Source organism: Mesoplodon mirus (genome assembly GCF_964341445.2).
Source record: "Mesoplodon mirus genome assembly, chromosome: X".
Classification (NCBI taxonomy): Eukaryota; Metazoa; Chordata; class Mammalia; order Artiodactyla; family Ziphiidae; genus Mesoplodon; species Mesoplodon mirus.
The window spans coordinates 117,115,319-117,138,719 of record NC_138981.1 but is presented as its reverse complement, the minus strand read 5'-3'; the positions used below and the strand labels follow the sequence as shown (position 1 = coordinate 117,138,719).

General features: G+C 41.0%; 1 pseudogene across 1 annotated transcript in view; it reads right to left on the bottom strand.

The window, feature by feature from the left end:
* Nucleotides 1–7,070: 7,070 nt before the first annotated feature.
* The window catches only part of LOC309796300 (transmembrane 9 superfamily member 2-like), a 99,031-nt pseudogene continuing 82,700 nt past the window's right edge, over nt 7,071–23,401 (bottom strand). The window contains exon 15 of the transcript in view: nt 7,071–7,138. The product of the transcript in view is annotated as a transmembrane 9 superfamily member 2-like (transcript). The remainder of the gene's footprint in view (nt 7,139–23,401) is intronic.

Here is a 23,401-nt window from a genome sequence, read left to right as displayed (position 1 = left end):
AATCCTTCTATGCGGGGAGGGGTATTGCCTTGAAGATCTGTCATGGTCAAAGGAGTTCGAGGTTGCTATAGCCTGTCCTTTGAGTAGAAATGCTTACCTGGGTAGGAAACAGGATTTCAAACATAAGTGTCTCCAAATATTTTGTTGAAACTGAACTTCTTGTTTTATTTTTAAAGCTCAACCCCTTCAAAGTGTATCAGAAAATTTTTTGCCAAAATCCCAAATCAAAATGGAAGCAGAACCTGTCCGAGTGTGGTAAGTTTGTGTAATGGCACACACAACATCCTCCAGGGCACCAAGACTCACCGATTTCCTTTTTCAAGTTCCTCTTTTCCCTATTTTAGTCATTGTTTATTCTCATAGCAAATTGGATCTTTCAAAGGTGAAAACCTTTTGAAAATAGGGAACTGGAAAAGAGGACCTTTGAATTCAGAGCATTCCCTTTGCTGACCTGTTCTTCTTAATTAACAATAGGGACTCTAGTTAGCTTGGAGATAGCAACTGCTTCAAGTTATGCTGTTTTGAATAAAACACTATCAACTTAATGAGGTTTTACTGCACATACTGTTTTGTCATTTGAAAATCTGAAAGCACACACAAAAGTCATCATTAGCCTCACAGATCCTCATGTGCAATAGCTTTCCCTAAATGTTTTTAAAGGAGGTATTCTTTTGCCAAGGCCACTTCATATGCGCAGTAAAAATCCCATTAAAGTCCAGGAGCCAGACGAACCAGACTTTGAAATGATGTGGTTTCCAATTTAATGATTTCCTTAGTTAAGAATAATAGAGCCTCCAGTTTGCCAAGGAGTCGCAGGTGCTTTGACTCACACACCAATTTCAACGAGCTTGGGAAGGCAGTAATAAGGAGCGAGCCCCTGGCTTCTGTGACTTCTGTGACTGTGAGGGCCTGTCTTCTTACAGCACCACAAATACCAGCTGCCGGGAAGTCCTCTACACTTCCGCCCCCCTGCCTACCTCCCGCCATCATGCCCACTGCCTTCACCTGCCTCACTCCCCCTGCCCCCGCTGTGCTGGCCCTTCAGGAACATCCCGTGCTTGAAGCTCTGTGTGCTCACTCACCCCTGTTCATCCCTGCCCACCAGGAGCTGACAGGTTCACAGGGACCCAGGGGCCCGTGGCAGCAGGGAAGGACCGAAGTGAGCAATAGGATTAAAGGTATTTTTCTGTCTCCTCCCCAACTCCAATCCAATTTAGAGACGAGGGGATACCTACTTCAAATTCAACAGGTAAGGACAAGTGCCATTTTATAATAGGAGGAGGTAGGCACCTCATACCAAAAAACACACACTACAACATATCTTTGGGAGCACATTCAACCCTGTAGATACTGTCCAGTTATTTCAGAAAAAAAAAAAAAGAAAAACACTAAAAAAAATGTACCTATAAAATTGTAAGGTGCCTGATATTGCCTTATTTTCTATGTAATTAACCAATTAAGCTAGGTAAAGTTACTTCAAAAGATTTGTTTCATACTACCTGAAGAGTAATATACAAGATTAAACTGGCTTTCTTTCTTAGACTTTGCCAAAATGCTCTTAAAAATGTCTGAAATACACCATTTGGAAGAGAAGAATTATGCCATCATCTGGTAATTTGAATGCTCCAAGATGAAACCCACAGAGGTTGTTGGGATAAAACAGAGAGTACCAATTTCAACTAGTGGACTGTATTTTTTCCTCATAACTGCCTTCCCCCATATTTTGAGGAAAAAAAATCAAAAGAAGTGTTTCCCCCTCATAATGTCTTTTTTATTGTATTCCTCTTTAAGACAAACCCTTGGGCTGTCAGGAGAGGCTTCTCTAAGCAAAATGTCTTTTCCCCCAGAGCAGACAAAAGATTAAAGGAACAGTTGGCCGTGAGCCAGTTACCAAGATAAGAGAAAATCTGGTCAGTTGTGGCTTTTAACCCTCTCAGTCCTTATCTGTGTGTCTCTCATTTTCTGTGGGCCAGACAGGTGCTCCTGGCCCCCTCAAAGCCCCTCCAAGCTTAGGCATGAGGAGACAGAAGCAGTGAACCACAAAGAACAGATCATAGCCTAAAAGTCAAAGAGAGGCTCCTGTCATAAATTCTTTCCAGTTACTTACAATCTCTTCCTCTACGGCAAAGGCCCAGCTTGCTTACAGCAGTCTTCTGCTAAAAGCAGCAAGACTGGCTGAAGGAAGAACTAGGAGAGCTAAAATCCACAGCTAAAGTTCACTGCTCTTTGGTAAGTAGAATAAGAATCCTCAAGGTAAATGAAGGTCACCAATGGGTGTCAAATGTTCCCATCACTGCCTCTTAAAGCTTGCATATCTCAAAGTATACACACCAAGGGGAAAACACAGTAACTTGTACACTCACAAGAGGTTTGCTATGGCCAAAGATTCGTTACTGGATCTCTCTTGTTCTAAAATACAGGCAAAAACAAGATGGGTTTAGTTTGGTGCTTCAAAGTTGAGTGGATTCCCCCCTCCCTTCATCTGTGCTACAACTTTAATGTTAAAAATTTGGTATTTTTGTCTGTTTCAGTGGTGTATTCCTTTCTGTAGTAATTCTTCTAAATGTAAGCTATTACTGTATATAAAATATGTGTTCTTGGAGATAAGGTGCTAGATATTAGATTTATGTGTCCATAGATAGTGTCACCCTCAAAACTGGGTAGTACGTACATGTAAAGTTAGTTAATAAAATGCATGCAGAATTCTATTTGTGACCCACACCTTGGTCAGTTTCTGAAGTAGAACATAGTATATTTGTGTTTAAAGTTTTCTTTTTAAAGTGTACACTGCAGGATGTATAAGAGGCTCCAAGGTGGGGTGGTGGGAAGTGGTGCCTTTCATTCCTTAAATCCCTGGTATAATATATGACAGGTGAGAACTTATTCTGGTACAGTTGGTCATTACTGTGACTTAATCGTCTTGGCCAAAGTCCTCGCTGGCAGTTCTCCACAACACGCTTGGCACTGCTACGCCTGTTTTCCATTCATTGTATAGAATGCAAAATCAAAAAAGACAATCCTTTCATCCTTAAAGAGCAAAGGCCCCAGGACAGGCTACTGGAGTCCTGTTAGCAGGATGGAAAGAATGATGTAGTCTCAGGATCCAACCAGTACCTGACTGTGAACTGGCAGGGTTTGCACTGAGCAGATCTATATTGCGACCATCCCTGCCCTCCCAGAGCAGTACCAAAAACCAGAAAAAGGCTGCTCTGTTTAGTTTTTTTTTTCTTTGATCGGTTGCCTGAGAGATAAGAGAGCATAGATGGGTAAATAGATAAAGAAGTAGCGGGACTCCTCCGGGGGTCACAGCTAAGATGTTTGAGAATTACAATCATATAGCAATGGCATTTGCATCAGACAAGAAAAGAGAACTATAAGATGAGTTTATTATATTTTAAGAGTAAAAATATTAAAGCTGAAAGCTATATATATTGAATAATTTCTAAAACTGCCTTTAATACCAAATTTTATGTGCTGTTTTTGAGACTGAAAGCAGGAGGAAAATGCATTCAGTCAATAAACAGTTTTCTTTAGTATTTTAAAGTTAGAATTTGAATTTTTCCTTTTCCTTATCAAAAAGTATTTGTAATTTAAAAGTGCCTTTTCAAAGGATTGCCAAACTACAATCCTGGGGCCAAGTTCCCACTGGCACAACTTACCTTCAGGTGCACAAAAGGGGTGGACTTAATCCTCCTCTCCCCAGCAAGAAGAGAAACCCCTTCACACCCCAGTCAAATTCATACATCAACACTGTTACACGGGTCGGTAGTCTCGGAGACTCTGCCCAAGGACAAGGTTTCATATATTGGTTGGCTTTAATTGGATCCTTTCTAAAATGGTTACAGTGCATGTTCTTGCTGGACAGGAATAACAGACTCCTGCTTGGGGAATACAGAGTGATTGATGTTTGTGGTTTAACTAAATATTATTAAGTAATGTTTGTGTTTCTTAAATAGGTGCTGTTAATCTGTCCTTGGTATATTCTTCTTAAATATGCTGAATAAAGTCTAATTTTAATGCGTGTATCTGGTTATTATGCCAAGTTCCATGGAAAACACATAAGGGAGGGAGACACATAACTAGTTCTCTATCCCTTCTCTTTTGCTTGAACAGAGGAAACGGGGGGAAACTAATTGTAGTACGCAGCAGAATGAAATAGATGGGCTCCAATGCTTCACATCGCACTATTCCAATATAAGGAATATGCAGTGGGAGGGGGGAGTCATCTTGAGGGGCTTGCTGGAAGAGGGGAATCTGCTGAGTCCTCTGTGAATAAAAAGGATTCCAAAGTGAGGGTGGTCAGGCTTGGAAAACAAACTTATGGTTACCAAAGGGGAAAGGTGGGAGGAGGTATAAATTAGGAGTTTGGGATTAATACACACTACTATGTATAAAATAGATAACTAATGGGGACCTACTGTATAGCACAGGGAACTCTACTCAATATTCTGTAATAACCTATACGGGAAAAGAATCTGAAAAAGAATGGATACATGTATATGTATAACTGATTCACTTTGCTGTACTCCTGAAACTAACACAACATTGTAAATCAAATATGCTCTCATACAAAATAACATTTAAAAAAAACAAAGTGAGGATGGGTGGGCAGAGTGGAAAAATGTGGCCAGGCGGTTTGCGGGGCTCCCAAGTGCCAGCCTTAGTCTCAAGGCCATGAGGTTTGGGGGGTTGGGCTGAATAGGCTTTGTTTTAGGAAGCAGTACTGCCCAGCACCTGGGTCACCCCCACTGGGCTCCTGGCCCTTCCGTCTTGCTACTCATGACCAGGACACCTCCCTCGGCACAATTCAGCCACACCAACACCATTGTCACCCCACCCACACACACACACCCATACACCCAGAGTCCTGACTCACCACGGTTTACACAACAAGAGGCAGGAGCATGATCTCTCAAGCCCCAGTTTAAGAAACTGGCTCAGCCTCTAACGCCAACCATGACATATGAAAACACAGGGCACAGATGAGATAAGCAAGTATGCGTAAAACTTAAGAGCCCACTAGTTCCTCTCAAGTCGATGTGCTTGACCTACTAGTAGCCCTTCTTCCCATAATCTCATCAGCAGTGGTACAAGGAGCTGCGCCCTCGTGCTTCCACGCTCGCTCGGAGGCTCAGGGAGCTATTCATCCCCGTTTCAATCAAAGGAAAGTGCTCTTCTCCATTTTTCACTCCAAAATCTAAATACTGACTTACGCGCTGTTATTTCGAGATGTTCCAAGGTGGCTGCCGTGAGGCCCGCCCGTGGTCGCCTTTAACCTTGGTTTATGAACAACGTCCAGGCAATGACCTTCTCGTGCTGCAGAAATACACTTACCATCTAGAAAACTACTACCACCAGTGCAAGCAAGTGAGCTCGTGAGCTCCGATAAAACTATCAGGCAGCAAACCTGTATTTAGAGAAGGGGCCGGGTTCCAAGGTATCTATCGCCTCAGAGAAGTTCCTCCTCTCAGGCAGGGTTTAGGGCTCGGCCTTCGATTCCGAGACTGAATGAAAGAGGGTTGAGAGGGAGCTTCCCTGGTGGCACAGTGGTTGAGAATCCGCCTGCCGATGCAGGGGACACGGGTTCGAGCCCTGGCCCGGGAAGATCCCACATGCCGCGGAGCAACTAGGCCCGTGAGCCACAACTACTGAGCCTGCGCGTCTAGAGCCCATGCTTCGCAATGAGAAAGGCCGCAATAGTGAGAGGCCCGCGCACCGCGATGAAGAGTGGCCCCGGCTCGCCATAACTAGAGAAAACCCTCGCGCAGAAACGAAGACCCAACACAGCAAAAATAAATAAATAAACTCCTACCCCCAACATCTTCTTCAAATGAACCAAGGACTGATCCCTAGAGCAGTTCAACATTAAAAAAAAAAAAGAGGGTTGAGAGGATCTGAAAATGCCACTGTCAAGAGACACCTTTGACCTTCTGTAGCCACTCCCTCTCCCCCAGGTCCGGTCAGCTCCAGGCCCCAGTCACAACCCTGCTCCTTCCAATGCAGAGGAAGGCCTACTACTGGTTACTGAACTAGTTTCTTCTTCCGTGAGGCAACTAGTCAGCTCTTACTCTGTCTCCCACTCTCTCAGAATGCAACCCCCCGACCTGTCCCTCCTCATTCCGGACTCCCCTTCAAGGGCAACACCACCTCTTTGCTCCCTGCACCCACCAACATGTATTCCACAGCTGGAGGGCGGCGTTGAGAACGTTCATGAATTGAAGGGTATGTGAAGATAGTTTTCAAACGTTTACCTCAATAAGACCAATATTTATCAATAAAATGTATCACAGAACAATGTATGATTTTCATGACTGCTCCCCCAAAACTGCAAGCTCAAAGAATGCTTGCAATACAAATTCCCGACATTTGGGAAGTTGTGATGCCGGACTATTGTTGAGTAGAAGCAAAGAAATCCAAGAAAATTGACTCCAAAGATTTTGTATCTACACACAACTAAGTCACACTTGCACATTCTCAGCCTCCAAAGGCAGCAAACAAAAAAAGACAACCAACAACCAGAAATGTGCCGATTTAACTGAGGAATAAGACAGCAGTATCTGGTATTCCATAAATTCTATAGGCTAAACCAACACATATTTTTAAAGTGATCACCCAGATACAAAGGTGTAATATAGTTTGTACAATCAACTTAAATTGGAAAATTTCACATTTTACCTAAGAGTTATTTGGCAGTAGTTCTGATGCTCTAAGCAGATGAAGAAGAAAAAAGAAAAAAATTTTTCATCCAAAAAACCAGTCTACTCAACTTTTTTAAGGAAATGTGCTTCCTTTGTTCTAATTGCTTTAAATCAAACCCTTTTATGGTATTGTTTCAGGAAAAATATTACTTAGAATGAACCTACCTTCCAACCTGTTTTTTTTTTTTTTTTGTCCATACAATCGTATTTTGTGTCATACAAACTGAGGCCGGACAATGAGGTTTTTAAATTGATAGATATTAAAAACATGCAATTAGAAGCATACATATATATCTCTATAGATGTTCATATAGCTACAGATATATATTCAAAAGCAAGGGTGATGTGCCTGGAAGCCTCTGGGGACATTATTTAATCCACTTTCACCACACTGTAGAGTTTAGTAATAAAACAGAAGCAGGAAAAAAATTCAACTGTCCCTGAAACAAAATGAAAAATATCCTTGTTAACCAGACATTATAGAACATCAAAGTAGCTTTCTCAAAAACGCAAAGCATGTCCATTTTGAGGTGGAGCACTCATTCTCTAAATCTCAAGACTCGGACTTTATCAAATAAAAATCACCAGGCTCTCTTGCTGAGCAAAGAGGATGAGCAGCAGGGCTGCAGGCAGTCACCTGGAAAAGGGTGAGAAGCCATTTGATTGAACACTGCAGGTCTCTAACCAAAGCAAAGTAATAAAAATGAGTAACTTGGGCTTTCCTGGTGGCGCAGTGGTTGAGAGTCCGCCTGCCCATGCAGCAGACACGGGTTCATGCCCCGGTCCGGGAAGATCCCACATGCCGCGGAGCAGCTGGGCCCATGAGCCATGAGCCATGGCTGCTGAGCCTGTGCGTCCGGAGCCTGTGGTCTGCAACAGGAGAGGCCACAACAGTGAGAGGCCCGCGAAACGAAAAAAAAAAAAAAAGAGTAACTTAAGTTCTCTATTTCAAAAAGGATCAAAAAAGTGCAAGGCTACTTTCTTTTTTATTTTCTTTTTTAAAAATAAATTTATTTATTAATTTTGGCTGCGTTGGGTCTTTGTTGCTGCGCACGGGCTTCCTCTAGTTGCAGCAAGCGGGGGCTACTCTTTGTTGTGGTGCGCGGGCTTCTCATTGCGGTGGCTTCTCTTGTTGCAGAGCACGGGCTCTAGGCGTGCAGGATTCAGCAGTTATGGCTCACTGGCTTCAGTAGTTGTGGCTCTCAAGCTCTAGAGCGCAGGCTCAGTAGTTGTGGCGCACGGGCTTAGTTGGTCCGCGGCATTGTGATCTTCCCGGACCACGGATCGAACCCGTGTCTCCTGCATTGGCAGGCAGATTCTTAACCACTGTGCCACCAGGGAAGCCCCCAAGGCTACTTTCTAACACAATAAACTTTGTATAACTTGCTTCAATTTTAGAAAATGTAAATAACCATTACCTACGTAGCAAAAGCAGGAATAATCTATTTACTTACATACTCAGAGAATATATTAGTTTTCTAAATCAAAGTTTTGCATAATTAAGCTTGAGAAACAGCCCATCTCTGGGGACTTATCCTAAAGAAATGATCCCATAGAAGAAAAAAATTACATGCAAAAGGTGTTCATAATACTGATTTATAACATTGAAAAGTCACAACCAACCAAAATGCCCCCAAATAGATGACTACCTAAACGATGGACTAAGATGAAATAAGATAGGCATCAAAAATGACAAATATAAAGCAGCATGGGGCAATATTTATAATATGGTGTCAGGTGAAAAAAGCCAGACCTTAAAGAACTCCCAGGCATCACACCTATGAGAACACTGCATAAGCCTAAACCTGTAGACTACAGCAGAGCATGAACAAAAGAAGATAACTTTATATTTTAGGGTGACATGATTATGGACAAATTTTTCTTTAACATAGAATTCCATTGATGTTCATACTATAAAAATAAATCTTCAGATGACATTAAGGTCTAGTGACTTAACTGAAGAAAACTCTAATAAGATTTCCAAATCCCATAGTCTAAATGGGGCACCCTAAGACAATTTAATCATCTAAGAAAACATCTTAATAACAAGATCACAGAAAGCTTTAGGCAGGATTTGTTACCTTTTTCTATGCCGATTGCTAAATTTATCAATAGAATAACTTTCCATCCTATATACCATCATGCCACTTCCCTCCCATCCTACAAAGCTCCTTGTCAGGAGTCAGTATGGTACAGTGATAAGACCATGGGCTCTGGAGGGACACAAATCTCCTCTGTTGGTTACTTGTTGATCTTGGGCAAGTGACAGTCTTGCCAAGCCTCAGTTTTCTCAGCTGAAAAATGGTGGCAATAATACCTATTCCTACTTTTGGCTTCCTTTTTTGAATCCAACAACTTCAAAGGTTCAGGTGCATAGCTAACATATGTCTCTGAATCTAAAACACTCCTGATTTCAATTTGCTGCATATTATTCCCATAAATCATTAAAATGTCTACGAATTCTCAACTTTTTGATGCTCTATTTAAAGTATCAAATTGTCTCCTACCCGAAAAACAAAAATCCATCAACCCTCACATTGTTCTGATAGTTGGCTGAGCTAAAGAATCTGGACTCTGGAGTTAGGCAGACACTTAGCTGTATGATGATGTAGAGCAAGATACCTATCTCCTCTGTGCCTCATAAGTGAAAAGGAATCATATCCCCACCCAGCTAACAGGCATGACCTGACAAAAAAAGGATAAAATACATTAGAGGCACCCAAGAAATGATAGCTGTCACTGATGTTCTGATCTGGGGCTTGAAAAATATGTTCACATGGGATTTATTTGACTAGTGTGGAAGTCCTCAACATCACTTGTAGCTTGGAATCACCGGGGGAGATTTAACAAATACTATTGCCTGGGTCAACTCCCCCCACCAGCTATGCTGATTTAATTGATCTGGGATGCAGCTTGAGTGTCAAGAGTTTTTAAATCTCCCCAGGTCCTAACATGCAACCATGGTTCAGAACCTCTTGGCTAGCCTGTCTTCCTTAAGTATGAAGAGAGGTGTGGAAATTTCTCTCCTAAGGGCCACTGTACCACACAAGTTAAAAGCAATGTAAAGGATCTGGAGAAATTAAAATATTTTTTTCTACAGCTCAATTGCTTGTACTACAACTTGAGGGTAGAAAAAGGGAAATGGGACAAAAAGGGAGAAAATTATCACTTTGGTGTCTTTGCCTACTTTTGCAGGACAGAGAAAGTACTAAACCAATACTAGAAGTGTCCTAGTTTCTTTCTAAACCTCATAACCTTTTTTCATTAGGTGGGGTGATACATAACAAAAAGACATTCCAACCACAGGATCTTGAATGAGGCAGTCCAAGACAAGCAGAGAAACCCGTTTTCCCCCTGTCCTTTCTCTAATTGCAATTCTATAATGAAAAAAAATTCACAGTCTGATCTAGAACTGGCATCCAATACACATTTCCTCCAGGGCTTTCCCAAAGTAGTCATGAGCACTTGAAAAAGAAGAAACTAGCTATATAAAACATTTTGAAAGTCTATCACATTCTGTGTAACGTGATACAAACAAACCTTTAAAGAGGCTTTCCACAGTCACAGTAAATTCCAATATACATTAATTTGAGAATTGGCAGCTGTGAATAAGACACATGCAGAAAAGATTTTCCTAAAGCTGGAATTAAAGCCATTGCACAGAGGAATAAAGAGAAAGTGTGTTTGGAGGAAAGGGTCTTGGGGACCTTGATTCTCCTCAGCCACATTTGATTCAGTATTCAGTAAGCACTTTCTCTGGGCCTGGCACTTGCCAGGTAATGTAAAGGATAGTAAAGGGGGCTCTGGTGGGGAACAATGTCAGTGGCCACACAACATAGCACTATTTATACAGAGGCCACAGTCCGAGACTTGGAAAGGACCCCTAACCCCTCGTCTTTCTCGCTTCCACATCTTATCAGTCACCAAGACCTGCCAATTCCAACGTGGAATTTTTTTTGAAGTACAAATATTTTATTTACATGCTTATTTAAATACTTCTTTTCCTCAACTAAATACTTACTGTGATAACAGAATACAATTGCTTTCCCCCTCTCAGTTGGTAACCTGTGAAATTTTTTGTTTTGGTGTTTACATACATAGGAAAACATCTTTATAACAAGTTTTAGAACTAAAGAGGAGACTGAGATTCAGTAACACTGCCATACCCATTAAAAGTGCCAGCAAATGGATGAAAATATTACCAGAATTCATATTACATATTAAACCACATTTTTTCACGTGCACATTATTGTTAGGATTGGAAGAAAGTGGTGTTATTTACTGCAGAAACTCTTAATAGATACAATTTAATATAATGTATAAACATTTTATACTCATTCTTGCGTAATTGTATAATTTGTTATGAAAATAAAAATCAGAGATGGTAAATGTAGTTTTCACTGATTCCTTGATTGTTTCTGTTTACTTTCCGAGCTCGATGCTCTATCATTTATAAATTAATGTTTTCTGTGATCTTTTCTCTAAAAACTTTATTATCACTTCCAGAACATAATTGGCATTTTTTTTTATGGGAATCTTCTGAATCCATCCCCTCCATCCATCTGTCCATCTCTGTAGCCATTGGGTCTTAAGTCACACTCTCTTCATCTCTCATCTAGAAAACTGTCTCCTGGCTTGTCTTCACTTCCAGTAACCCTCTCAAATCCATTCTCTGTCAGAGTGATTGTGATATTTCCAAAACACAAGTTTGATTGCCAGGTCCCTACTTACAAACCTTTAATAGCTTCCCATAGCAAAAGTACTTAAACCCCAGAGGGTATCAGAAACCTTTTAAGCTGGCTAAAAATACAGATCAGCAAGGATTTTGATTCAGGGGCTTTGGGATAGGCCCTGGGCATCAGATTTATTGGTTTTAGGTAGTTTTAAATAATTTCCACAAGTGAATGTAAGGCACACCCAAGTCTGAAAATGACGACTATATATGATAAAAATTCCAACTCCTTAGTCTCAGCACACAAGGCCCTCCAGAATCAGACCCTGGCCCGCCTCTTTAGGCCTTCTTCCTGCCATTTGATGCCTTAAATTTTAAACTCCCCAACCCCAAATTACCTGAAGATCTCTGTGCTTTCACAAAACTCCAGGTTAACTCTATTAGGCTCCTTACCACGATGCATGGAAACGATCTGTTTAGAGGGCTTCTCTCTCCAGATGATAGCCTTGAGGCTAGGGGTGAAGTCTTACTCAGTTTTGTACCCCCAGTGCATGTGTAAGCTCCATGAGGATAGGGATTTTGATCACTGCTAAAGCCCCAGCCTCTAGGGCAGTGCATGACATACAGTAGGTGTTCACTATATTCTTCTTGAATGAATGAATGAATGATGAATAAATGGCAGGAACTTGGAGAGGGCATCATAGAGAATGTGCTATAAAGCTGGATTCAGAGGCGTTTGAGGATGGGAGACAGCTATTCCAGATAGAGGGGAAAGTACCCATAAGCCTGAAACAACTAAAACCCCGGCAGTTTTAAGGAACAGTGAGAAGCATGGCAGAGGGGTTGGAACATTAAGGGTGAGTGGTCAGAAAATTAAGGGAATATTAAAAAGAGCATATAGGAGGGCTTCCCTAGTGGCGCAGTGGTTGAGAGTCCGCCTGCCAATGCAGGGGACACGGGTTCATGCCCCGGTCCAGGAAGAAGATCCCACATGCCGTGGAGCGGCTGGGCCCGTGAGCCATGGCCGCTGAGCCTGTGCGTCCGGAGCCTTGCTCCACAACGGGGGAGGCCACAATGGTGAGAGGCCCGCGTACCGCAAAAAAAAAAAAAAAAAAAAAAAAAAAGAGCATATAGGAGAAAAGACCGCAAAAGTAGGTGGGGGCCAGATAATGAATGATAAGTTAAGAACTTTGGATTTGATACCATAGGCAACTGGGAGCCAGCAAAGTTTCATATGCCAGAGAGTGAGATGAACAAATTGACCAAGACAGTGACAATGATGATGATGATAATAATAATAATAGCTGAGATTTACTAAATATTTATTATATGCCTGGCTCCAAGTTAAGTGTTTCACCTGTGCGATCACTCTGAGATAGGTACTATTATTTTCTATAAAGAAATGGAGGCTCAGAGAAGTAAAGCGACCTGCCTTACAACTCACAGCCAATAAGCAGTACATCTGGGACTCAAAGTCAGTTCTACCCTGACTGTTCTAGAGTGGAGATAATCAATACGGGCTGAGATGACCAAGAACTGCTTTGTACAGAAAAATACCTCAAAGAATAAGCAGCAGTTGGACAGGAAATGCTTGAGGATGGGAGTAAGAAATCAACTCAGGTATGAGATGCCAGAGACATAAAATGCACAAAACAAGAATGCCAGAGAATGCAGCTTTTGCTTACCTCTGGGGAAAAGGAATACTTCCCTTCCTTTGAATATTTTTAGTATGATGCTCAAAACTAGAAGAATACTGGCTACCACAGGGCCCAGGGTTAGAATAGGTCTGTAACTACTTGCACTTGGAAAAATGATAAGACCCTGAGGTTTTCAATATCCTTGAGAATAGAGAACACTCTGTCCTGTTAATTCCTACAGCACCTGGCACTTTGGTCCATAAATATAAGCTGAAATCAAAATCAGCTGGAATTAAAGAAGTAATGGAATTATCCCAGAGATTACACTGGCCTTGACTCCCTCTATCCTAGAATAATGTGGAAAAATTGGAAGGATGTGCCTCTATTTTTTTTAAAGAAGGGCTGGAAGGGTTGAAGGGGCATGGAAAAGACTTGGGATAGTCTCTTTTCATCATCTATTCCTGAGCGCAATACTTCATTGCTTTACATGCACCTGTCTTCATTCTCCCAATTACAGGAAGTCCACCTGATCAAATAGAGGCCCACACAGCAGATTCCGCAGGCATCCTTTGGTGGTTGGTTTAGCCCCACCTCAAAGAAAGTACCTCTTTCTTAAGGAGGACATAGAGAGTTGTGTTTAAGAGAATGAACTTTAGAGTCAGACCAACCTGGGTTTGAATGAATCATAGCTCCCACACTTACTAGCTGAGTGACCTTGAACAAGTCACTTAATCTCTCTGAGCCTCAGTTTCCTCATACATGCAATGGGAATAACATGACCTACACCTCATAATAATCAGACAATTAGGTGAAAATTAAGTGAGATAAATGTATGTTTCCATATTCCCTATTAGCACATTGCCAAGCCCGTAAAAGAAGTAGTTTAGTAAATATTTGTTGGTTGGTTAACAATTAGCACTAATACATCTTTATCCCTTTTTGATCTTTTGGCCTTTATAATTGAAATTTTTAATAAGACAGAGACAGCTTGGTATAATAAAGCACAAAAGGCCCACTACAGCTAACATTTGTGTGTTAATTGGACATTTCCTTCAATACAGTGTATTTCATCTTGCACTGTGTGAGAACATTCTTCACTTTAGTGATACAATATTATACGGTAGACACTCTCAAAATATATTGAACTTCAGTCACTTCTTTTAGTGAATAAAAATATATTCAAAGCATAGACAGTGAGAAAGCCAACAGAAAAGCACTCTGCACCCGGCTGATACTTCTTCTGGGTCGTAGAAACTCTTTGCATCACGCTGGCTTCAATTACTGCACAGTGACTGGTGGCTCAGAGTCTCAAGACTCTAAACATGTTCTCTTGAGATGAACAAAACTATATTTTGAAAATAGCATTAACTCCCAAGTAAAAGTGAGGTCCAAAAACAGTTCACTCTAGACCAGATTTCTTAAACAGCAGTACTATTAACATTTTGGGCCAGATAATGCTTTGTTGTTCAGGGCTGGTCTGTGCATCATAAGATGTTTAGCAGCATCCCTAGCCTCTACCCACTAGATGTCATTAGCATCCTCCCAGTCATGACAATCACAAATGTCCTATACGGGACAAATTTGTCCCTGGTTGAGAACCACTGCTCAGGAATAAAAGACTGTGGCTGAATGCAAACATTTATATAAAATATTTAATTTATTACCCAATGGCAATGCAGCCAGGATTTATATTAAACCATAAACTCCATTATTATAATAGAACATAGCATTTAAACACAAAGAGAAGGAATCTTAAGTATTAGATTATTGTGATCTTATGTCTATTACATCAAACTAGAGATACATTATTTCGATTAATTTTCTTAAGATTTTAATGCATTGATATCGAAAACAAAACTTGATGCAAATAAAAAATCACTAACTATCCTCCAATCAAGATCAAGTATCCATACGTGTGCCAACCATGAACATCCATTAGAGATCTGAGTAAAGTGATCAAATTAGAAGAGATCACAGCCTACTTGGTCATGCACAGACTTAGTTTCTTTAATAGCCAGTTTCTTAACAGCTGGTTAAACTAGTTATACTAAAACCAGTTAGGATTTTGGGCAAGTCACCGAACTTTAACTGAAATTTATCTTTGTCTCTACAATACAAGGTTTCCCTCCTGGTACCCTTTGGTGACATTATTGGTATATTGTGGCTTATCCTTCTTCTTCCTGTTCTTTGAATCCTATTTCAAAATGTTATTTACACATCTGTTAGTGTGCTATGAACTGAAAATTGGGTAGAGGAACACCAGCCACAATGTACCTCACTTCCTTTGCCTCAAAAAATGAGAGGAAGAAAACAATGGGGTGTCATTTTAGACATACTGAGTTAACAAAAAAGAAAACCACTTTTTCAGGGTTTTTTGGTTATTGTTTCTTTAAAAATAATATTCAATGCCAGCCAAGGCTGTAGAGAAACCGATACAATACTGCTGATGGCAGAAAGCCATAAAGAGCCATAAAAGTATTTATGCTTTTTGACCCTGTCATCCCATTACACAGACTATCCTAAGGATAATCCAAAATGGCAGGGATTCAACAGTGAGGAAACAGTTAAGTAATCTGCTCAATAGATTAAACAGCCATAAAAATGGCAAATATAAAGGATATGTAGAAACATACTCAATATTGAAAAGTGACAGCTCTGAAGTCTTCTACTTCCATTGTGATGCCATGGATGAATTCAAATACCAAAGAGAAATGTGGTGACCGCAAGGAACAGCTTTGGATAAATGCGTAATTATTCTAAATTAGTGTGAAACTCTTCATCACTTTTTACATGAGTGGATATTGCTAATTTTAAAGTTCTCATTTAAAAAAATCACTCTCAGAAAGGTTTGTCTACAGCAAGAAAGAGTAGTCAGCAATTAAGAACTATACTTTTGTGTACATCTATATTCTTAAGACTAATTATTTAATTAAGGATGTCTTCCTCAAAAGTGAAACACCATGAACAGAGGTAATAAGCCTTGCTTCCTGCTGTGAACCTCAAAATGTAACAGTGAAATGTAAAGAGATGCCATTTAAGAGTCTTACGCAGAGAGGGCTTCTTAAACAACAGTTCTAGAAAACTGATGTCAAAAGCACACTTCATGATTTTACTAATTTTTTTCCTGATATGAACAATAACCAGGATTTACTTTGGAGGTTTCTCCTACCCATGATTTAATTTAAAAATAGATATGGAGATGTCTTTTTCTCTCTCTCCCCCCCATATGAAAAATAATTTGCTCTGATTCATGATGATGACATAGGAAGATCCTGAACTCACTTCCTCTCATAGACACACCAAATCTACAGCAGTATATGGAAAAAATTCCTCTGAAAAAACCTGTCAGAGACCACTTCACATGGGGTAAATGAGAGGGAAACCACATCGAAGGGGATAGGAAAGGCTGAGACACAATCTCACCGTAAACCCCAAACCCGGCATGGTGACGCACATTCGGAAGGGAACTCAAGACCTTGAACTTCTTTCTGAGGAGCAAAGCGTTCATGCCCTATATGGAGCGCTCCACCCTTTAAGACTGGCATCTGTAAATAAACCCCCCAAACATCTGGTTTTGAAAAACAACAGGGCTCGCACCCATGAGACCCAAGGGGCTGATACAAATTGAGGTTTGGCTCTTAAGGGCCCACACACAATCTCCAAAATATACAAACAGCTCATGCAGCTGAATATCAAAATAAACAACCCAGTCAAAAAATGGGCAGAAGATCTAAACAGTCATTTCTCCAAAGAAGACATACAGATGGTTAAAAAGCACATGAAAAGATGCTCAACATCACTAATTATTAGAGAAATGCAAATCAAAACTACAAAGAAGAATCACCTCACACCAGTCAGGATGGTGATCATCAAAAAGTTTAGGGCTTCCCTGGTGGTGCAGTGGTTGAGAGTCCACCTGCTGATGCGGGGGATGCAGGTTCATGCCCCGGTCCGGGAGAATCCCACATGCCGCGGAGCAGCTGGGCCCGTGAGCCATGGCCGCTGGGCCTGCGCATCTGGAGCCTGTGCTCCATGGCAGGGGAGGCCACAGCAGTGAGAGGCCCGCGTACTGCAAAAAAAAAAAAAAAAAAAAAAAAAAAAAGTTTACAAAGAAGAAATGCTGGAGAGGGTGTGGGGAAAAGGGAACCCACTTATGCTGTTGGTGGGAATGTAAACTGGTACAGCCACTATGGAGGACAATATGGAGGTTCCTTAAAAAACTAAAAATAGAGCTACCATATGATCCAGCAATCCCACTCCTGGGCATATCCAGAGAAAACCATAATTTGAAAAGATACATATACCCCAATGTTCACTGCAGCACTATTTACGATAGCCAGGACATGGAAACAACCCAAGTGCCCATCAACAGATGAATGGATAAAGAAGATGTGGTACATACATACAATGGAATATTACTCAGCGATAAAAAAGAATGAAATAATACCATTTGCAGCAACATGGAGGGACCTAGAGATTGTCATACTGAGGGAAGTAAGTCAGACACAGAAAGACAAATATCATATGATATCGCTTATATGTGAAATCTAAAAAGAAGTGTACAAATAAACTTATCTACAAAACAGAAATAGAGTCACAGATGTAGAAAATAAACTTATGGTTACCGGGGGTAAGGGGGGGAGGGATAAATTGGAAGATTGGGATTGACATATATACACTACTATATAAAATAGGTAACTAATAAGGACCTATTGTTTAGCACAGGGAACTCTACTCAATACTCTGTAATGGCCTATATGGGAATAGAATCTAAAAAAAAAAAAACAGAGGATATATGTATACGTATAACTGATTCACTTTACTGTCTAGCAGAAACTAACACAACATTATAGATCAACTATACTCCACTAAAAAAAATTTTTTTAAAAAAGGGCCCACACACAGACTCACTGGCTCCAGGTCACAGAACAGAAGCAGCCTTTTGAAAGGCACCCAGACTTGATGTGAAAGACTCCTTTGCTAATTTTAAAGCATTGGTCTGAAGGGATGGGGCCTGCTGGGATACTCTGAGACAGAGGCTGGTGGGTGCCATCTTCTGCTCTCCCTATGCCTACGTAAGCTAGCTGATACCACCTTTTCTTCTTTTATTTTTTCCTTTCTTTGCAGCAGGTGTCATCATTATGCTTCAGCCAGTGGGCACCATCTTCCTCCAAATCCCTCTGCCTTGCTAAAGCCAGCAGGTGCCATCATTATGCTTCAGCCAGTGGGCACCATCTTCCTCCAAATCCCTCTGCCTTGCTAAAGCCAGCAGGTGCCATCTCCCTCACCTCTTATTTCCCATTTTCCTTTCTCTTCTTGTTTTCTTTTTCTTTCATTTTTTTTCCTTTTTTTTCTGTGGGTGCCATCTATGCACTTCCCCTTTGCCTTGCTCTAGCCAGTGGGTGCCCTCTTCGTGCTCTCCCCCGGCCATATTCCAGAGTGCTGTATCTCCCAGAGGGGAGCTTCTACACACATCTGGCACCCCAGTTTTTACATATGGTGCCCTGATTTTTGCAGCTGCTGCCAGGGGACACCTCTGCATTGCCCGGCTCTGGTGGGCAGTGGGGCTTATGTTCACACGTCCCACAGGACTGTAACCAACGGAGAAAGAGTTCTTAAACAGCTACCACTCCCTGGGCCCAGCAAGAGGCAACAGACCCAGGGGCTCCTATTACCTTATCATCACAACTTCAGCCTGAGGGGCAGGCTTCTAATTAAGCCCACATCTTAGGGCTGACTGTAAACCTTCCCTGAGACTTTGGAGGATGGGAACTCTTATATGAGTCTGGTCCCCCAGTTTTTACATTTAGTGCCCTGGGTTTTGCAGCTGCCTCCCAGGGATACCCCTTGATCGCCTGGCTCTGGTGGCCAGGAGGGCTGGTGTTCCTGGGTCCCATGGGACAGTAACAACTGGAAAGACAGTCCTTGGCAACTACCACCCCCAGGGCACTACACAGACAGCAGACTGAGAGGCTTTTTGTGAAGGAGGCCTACTTGTTAGTCCTAAATCTTCGGCCTTAGGGGCAGGCGTTAGGTTTGGCACACATCTAGAAGCTATGGAGCTGCTCTCAGGGAATGTAAGCTGAGGAACATCACCTTTGCACTCTCCCTCTACCTTGCTACAGCTCACCAGTGCCTCCCAGAGAGGAGCTTATACACTCATCTGGAGCCCTGATTTTTGAGACTGCTGCCCGACAGACACCTCCAGATCACCTGGTTCAGGGAGCCAGTGGGGTTTACACTTGCAGTTCCACAGAAGATATATGTCTATTCTTTAAAAGCTGCTGCCTGAGGGTCTGGCTTTCAGTCAGTCTGAATCTTGGTGCTGACTGAGATCCTCCCTTTTGAGACACCGAAAGGTTTTGGCACACCCTCGACTACTAGGAGCTACTAAAAATGAAATAGGCTGATGGACCTAGAGGCTGTCATATAGTGAAGTAAGTCAGAAAGAGAAAAACAAATATCGTATATTAACGCCTATATGTGCAATCTGAAAAAAACTGGTATAGACCAGCAGTCCCCAACCTTTTTGGCACCAGGGACCGGTTTCATGAAAGACAATTTTTCCACAGACCATGGTGAGGGGGACTGGGATACAGTGGTTCAGGAGGTAATGTGAGCAATGGGGAGCAGCAGAAGCTTCGCTCACTCACCCACCGCTCACCTCCTGCTGTGTGGCCTGGTTCCTAACAGGCCACAGACCCCTGGTATAGATGATCTTATTTACAAAGCAGAAATAAAAGACACAGACTTAGAGAACAAACGTATGGATATGGTGGGGGGGATGAACTGGGAGATTGGGATTGACATATATACACTATTCATACTATGTATAAAGTAGATAACTAATGAGAACCTACTGTATAGCACAGGGAACTCTACTCAGTGCTCTGTGGTGACCTAAATGAGAAGGAAATCCAAAACTGACGGGATACATGTATACGTATAGCTGATTCACTTTGCTGTACAGTATAAACTAACACAATATTGTAAAGCAACTATACTCCAATAAAAATAAATAAATAAAATAGGCCACTTGGATAATCACAAAGGTTTGAGAGACAATCAAGAGCTAGGGCAGATTTCAACAGTGAGGTTCATCTCCTACACAAGGCCAACCCTTCAAGGCTGGGAGAGGTGGCTATTTCATCTAACGCACAGGAACCAACACAGTCAAGCAAAATAAAGAAAGAGAGGAATATGTTCCAAATAAAAGAATAAGAAAACCTCAGGAAAAAAAAAAAACCTTAAGGAAACAAAGTTAAGTAATTTACCTGATAAAGAATTCAAAGTAATGGTCATAAAGATGCTTACAGAACTCGGGAGAAAAATGGATGAATACAGTGAGAACTCCAACAAAGATGTATCAATAGAAAATATAAGAAAGGTTCAAACATAAACCACAGAGCTGAAAAATACAATAACTCAACTGAAAAATACACTATAGGGGTTCAATAGCAGACTAGATGAAACAGAAGAACGGATCAGTAAACTGAAAGACAGGGCAGGTAACTCACCTAATCAGAGCAAAAAAGAAAAAGAATGAAAAAAGTGAAGATAGCTTAAGGGACTCATGGGACACCATCAAGTGGACTAACATTTGCATTATAGGAGTTCCAAAAGGAGAAGAGAGAGAGAAAGGGGCAGAAAAATTATTTGAAGAAATAATGGCTGGAAACTTCCCTAACCTGGGGAAAGAAACAGATGTCCAGATCCAGGAAGCCCAGAGAGTTGCAAATAAAATGAACCCAAAGAGACCCACTGAGACACATTACAATTAAAATGTCAAAAGTTAAAGACAAGGGGAGAATCTTAAAAGCAGCAAGAGAAAAACAACTTGTTATGAACCCCCATAAGACTATCTGTAGATTTTTCAGCAGAAACTTTGCAGGTCAGAAGGGAGTGACAATATATTCAAAATGATGAAAGAAAAAAATCCAACCAAGAATACTCTAGTTGGCAAAGTTATCATTCAGAATTGAATGAGAGATAAAAAGTTTTCCGGGGTGGGGGGGGGGATAAACTGGGAGAATAAGATTGACATATACACAGTACTATATAAAATAGATAACTAATGGGGACCTACTGTATAGCACAGGGAGCTCTACTCAATACTCTGTAACGGCCTATATGGGAAAAGAATCTAAAAAAGAGTGGATATATGTATATGTATAACTGATTCACTTTGCTATACAGCAGAAACTAACAGAACATTGTAAATCAATTATCATCCAATAAAAATTAATTAAAAAACAAAAGTTTTCCAGACAATCAAAAGCTAAAATAGTTCGTCACCACTAAACTGGCCTTACAAGAAATGTTAAAGGGACTCCTTCATGCTGAAAAGAAAGGGCACGAATTAGTAACAAGACAACTTATGAAAGTATAAATCTCACTGGTAAAGGTAAATATATATTAGTAAAGGTAGTGGATTCATCACTTATAAAGCTAATAGGAAGGTGAAGGGGCAGGAAAATTTTTTAATTATTTAAAAAATTTAAAAACCTAATATAAAGGTTAAAAGACAAAAGTAGTAAAAATAAGTTAGGGGATACACATAATAAAAAGATGTGAAATGTGACATCAAAGACATAAAACATAGAAGGAGAGTAAAAATGTAGAGCTTTAGAATGCTTTCAAGTTTAGGGTCTTATCAACTTAAAATAGACTGTTATAAGTTGTTATTGGGTTGGCCAAAAAGTTCCTTTGGTTTTTAAGTAAAAATAAAAACCAAATTTTTCATTTTCACCAAGAACTTTATTGAACAATGTATTCACTGTTTTGTTCCACTACATTCTGCCATTTTTCAGGCAACTTCATAATTCCATCTTCCCAAAACTTTTTATCGTTTTGAGCAAAGAACTGTTCTAGGTGCCTTTTACAGTCTTCCAGGGAATTGAAATTTTTTCATTAAGAGAATTTTGTAAAGACCGAAATAAATGGAAATCCAAAGGTTCAATGTCTGGTGAATTCGGTGGATGAATCAGAACTTCCCAGCCAAGATGTAACAGTTTTTGCCTGGTCATCAAAGAAACATGTGGTCTTGAGTTATCCTGATGGAAGATTATGCGTTTTCTGTTGACTAATTCTGGACGCTTTTCATTGAGTGCTGCTTTCAGTTCGTCTAATTGGGAGCAGTACTTGTTGGAATTAATCGTTTGGTTTTCCAGAAGGAGCTCATAATAGAGAACTCCCTTCCAATCCCACCATATACACATCATCACCTTCTTTGGATGAAGACTGGCCTTTGGTGTGGTTGGTGGTGGTTCATTTCACTTGCCCCACGATCTCTTCCGTTCCACATTATTGTACAGTACCCACTTTTCATCACCCGTCACAATTTGTTTTAAAAATGGAACATTTTCGGGCTTCCCTGGTGGCGCAGTGGTTGAGAGTCCGCCTGCCGATGCAGGGGACACGGGTTCGTGCCCCGGTCTGGGAAGATCCCACATGCCGCGGAGCGGCTGGGCCCGTGAGCCATGGCCGCTGAGCCTGCGCATACGGAGCCTGTGCTCTGCAACGGGAGGGGCCACAACAGTGAGAGGCCCGCGTATAGCAAAAAAAAAAAAAAAAAAAAAAAAAAAAAAAAAAAAAAAAAAAAGGAACATTTTCATTACTTTTAAGTAGAGAATCGCATGCAGAAATACGGTCAAGAAGGTTTTTTTCACTCAACATATGTGGAACCCAAATGTCAAAGCGATTCACATAACCAAGCTGGTTCAAATGATTTTCAACGCTTGATTTGGATATTTTGAGTATGTCAGCTATCTCCCGCATGATATAATGCTTATTGTTCTTAATTAATGTCTCGATTTGATCACTATAAACTTCAACTGGTCTACCTGACCGTGAAGCATTGTCCAGCGAGAAATCTCCAGCAAGAAACTTCGCAAACCACTTTTTTTTTCCCACAAACCACTTTTGACACATCCAATCATTCACAGCACCTTCGCCATACACTGCACAAATCTTTTTTTGCATTTCAGTTGCGTTTTTAGCTTACTTGAAATAATAAAGCATAATATGCTGAAAATGTTGCTTTTTTTCTTCCATCTTCCTTATTAAAATGGCTACAAAAAATTACTATTTATTTATTTATTTATTTTTGGTGGTGTCAGGTCTTAGTTGAAGCATGCAGGATCTTCGTTGCGGCTCATGGGTTTCTCTCTAGTTGTGTTGCATGGGCTCCAGAGCAGGTGGGCTCTGTAGTTGCAGCATGCAGGCTCTCTAGTTGTGGCTCACGTGCTCAGTAGTTGCAGTGTGTGGGCTTAGTTGCCCTGCAGCATGTGGGATCTTAGTTCCCCAACTAGGGATTGAACCTGCATCCCCTGCATTGGAAGGCGGATTCTAAACCACTGGACCACTAGGGAAGTCCCCGAAAATGCAATTTTGAT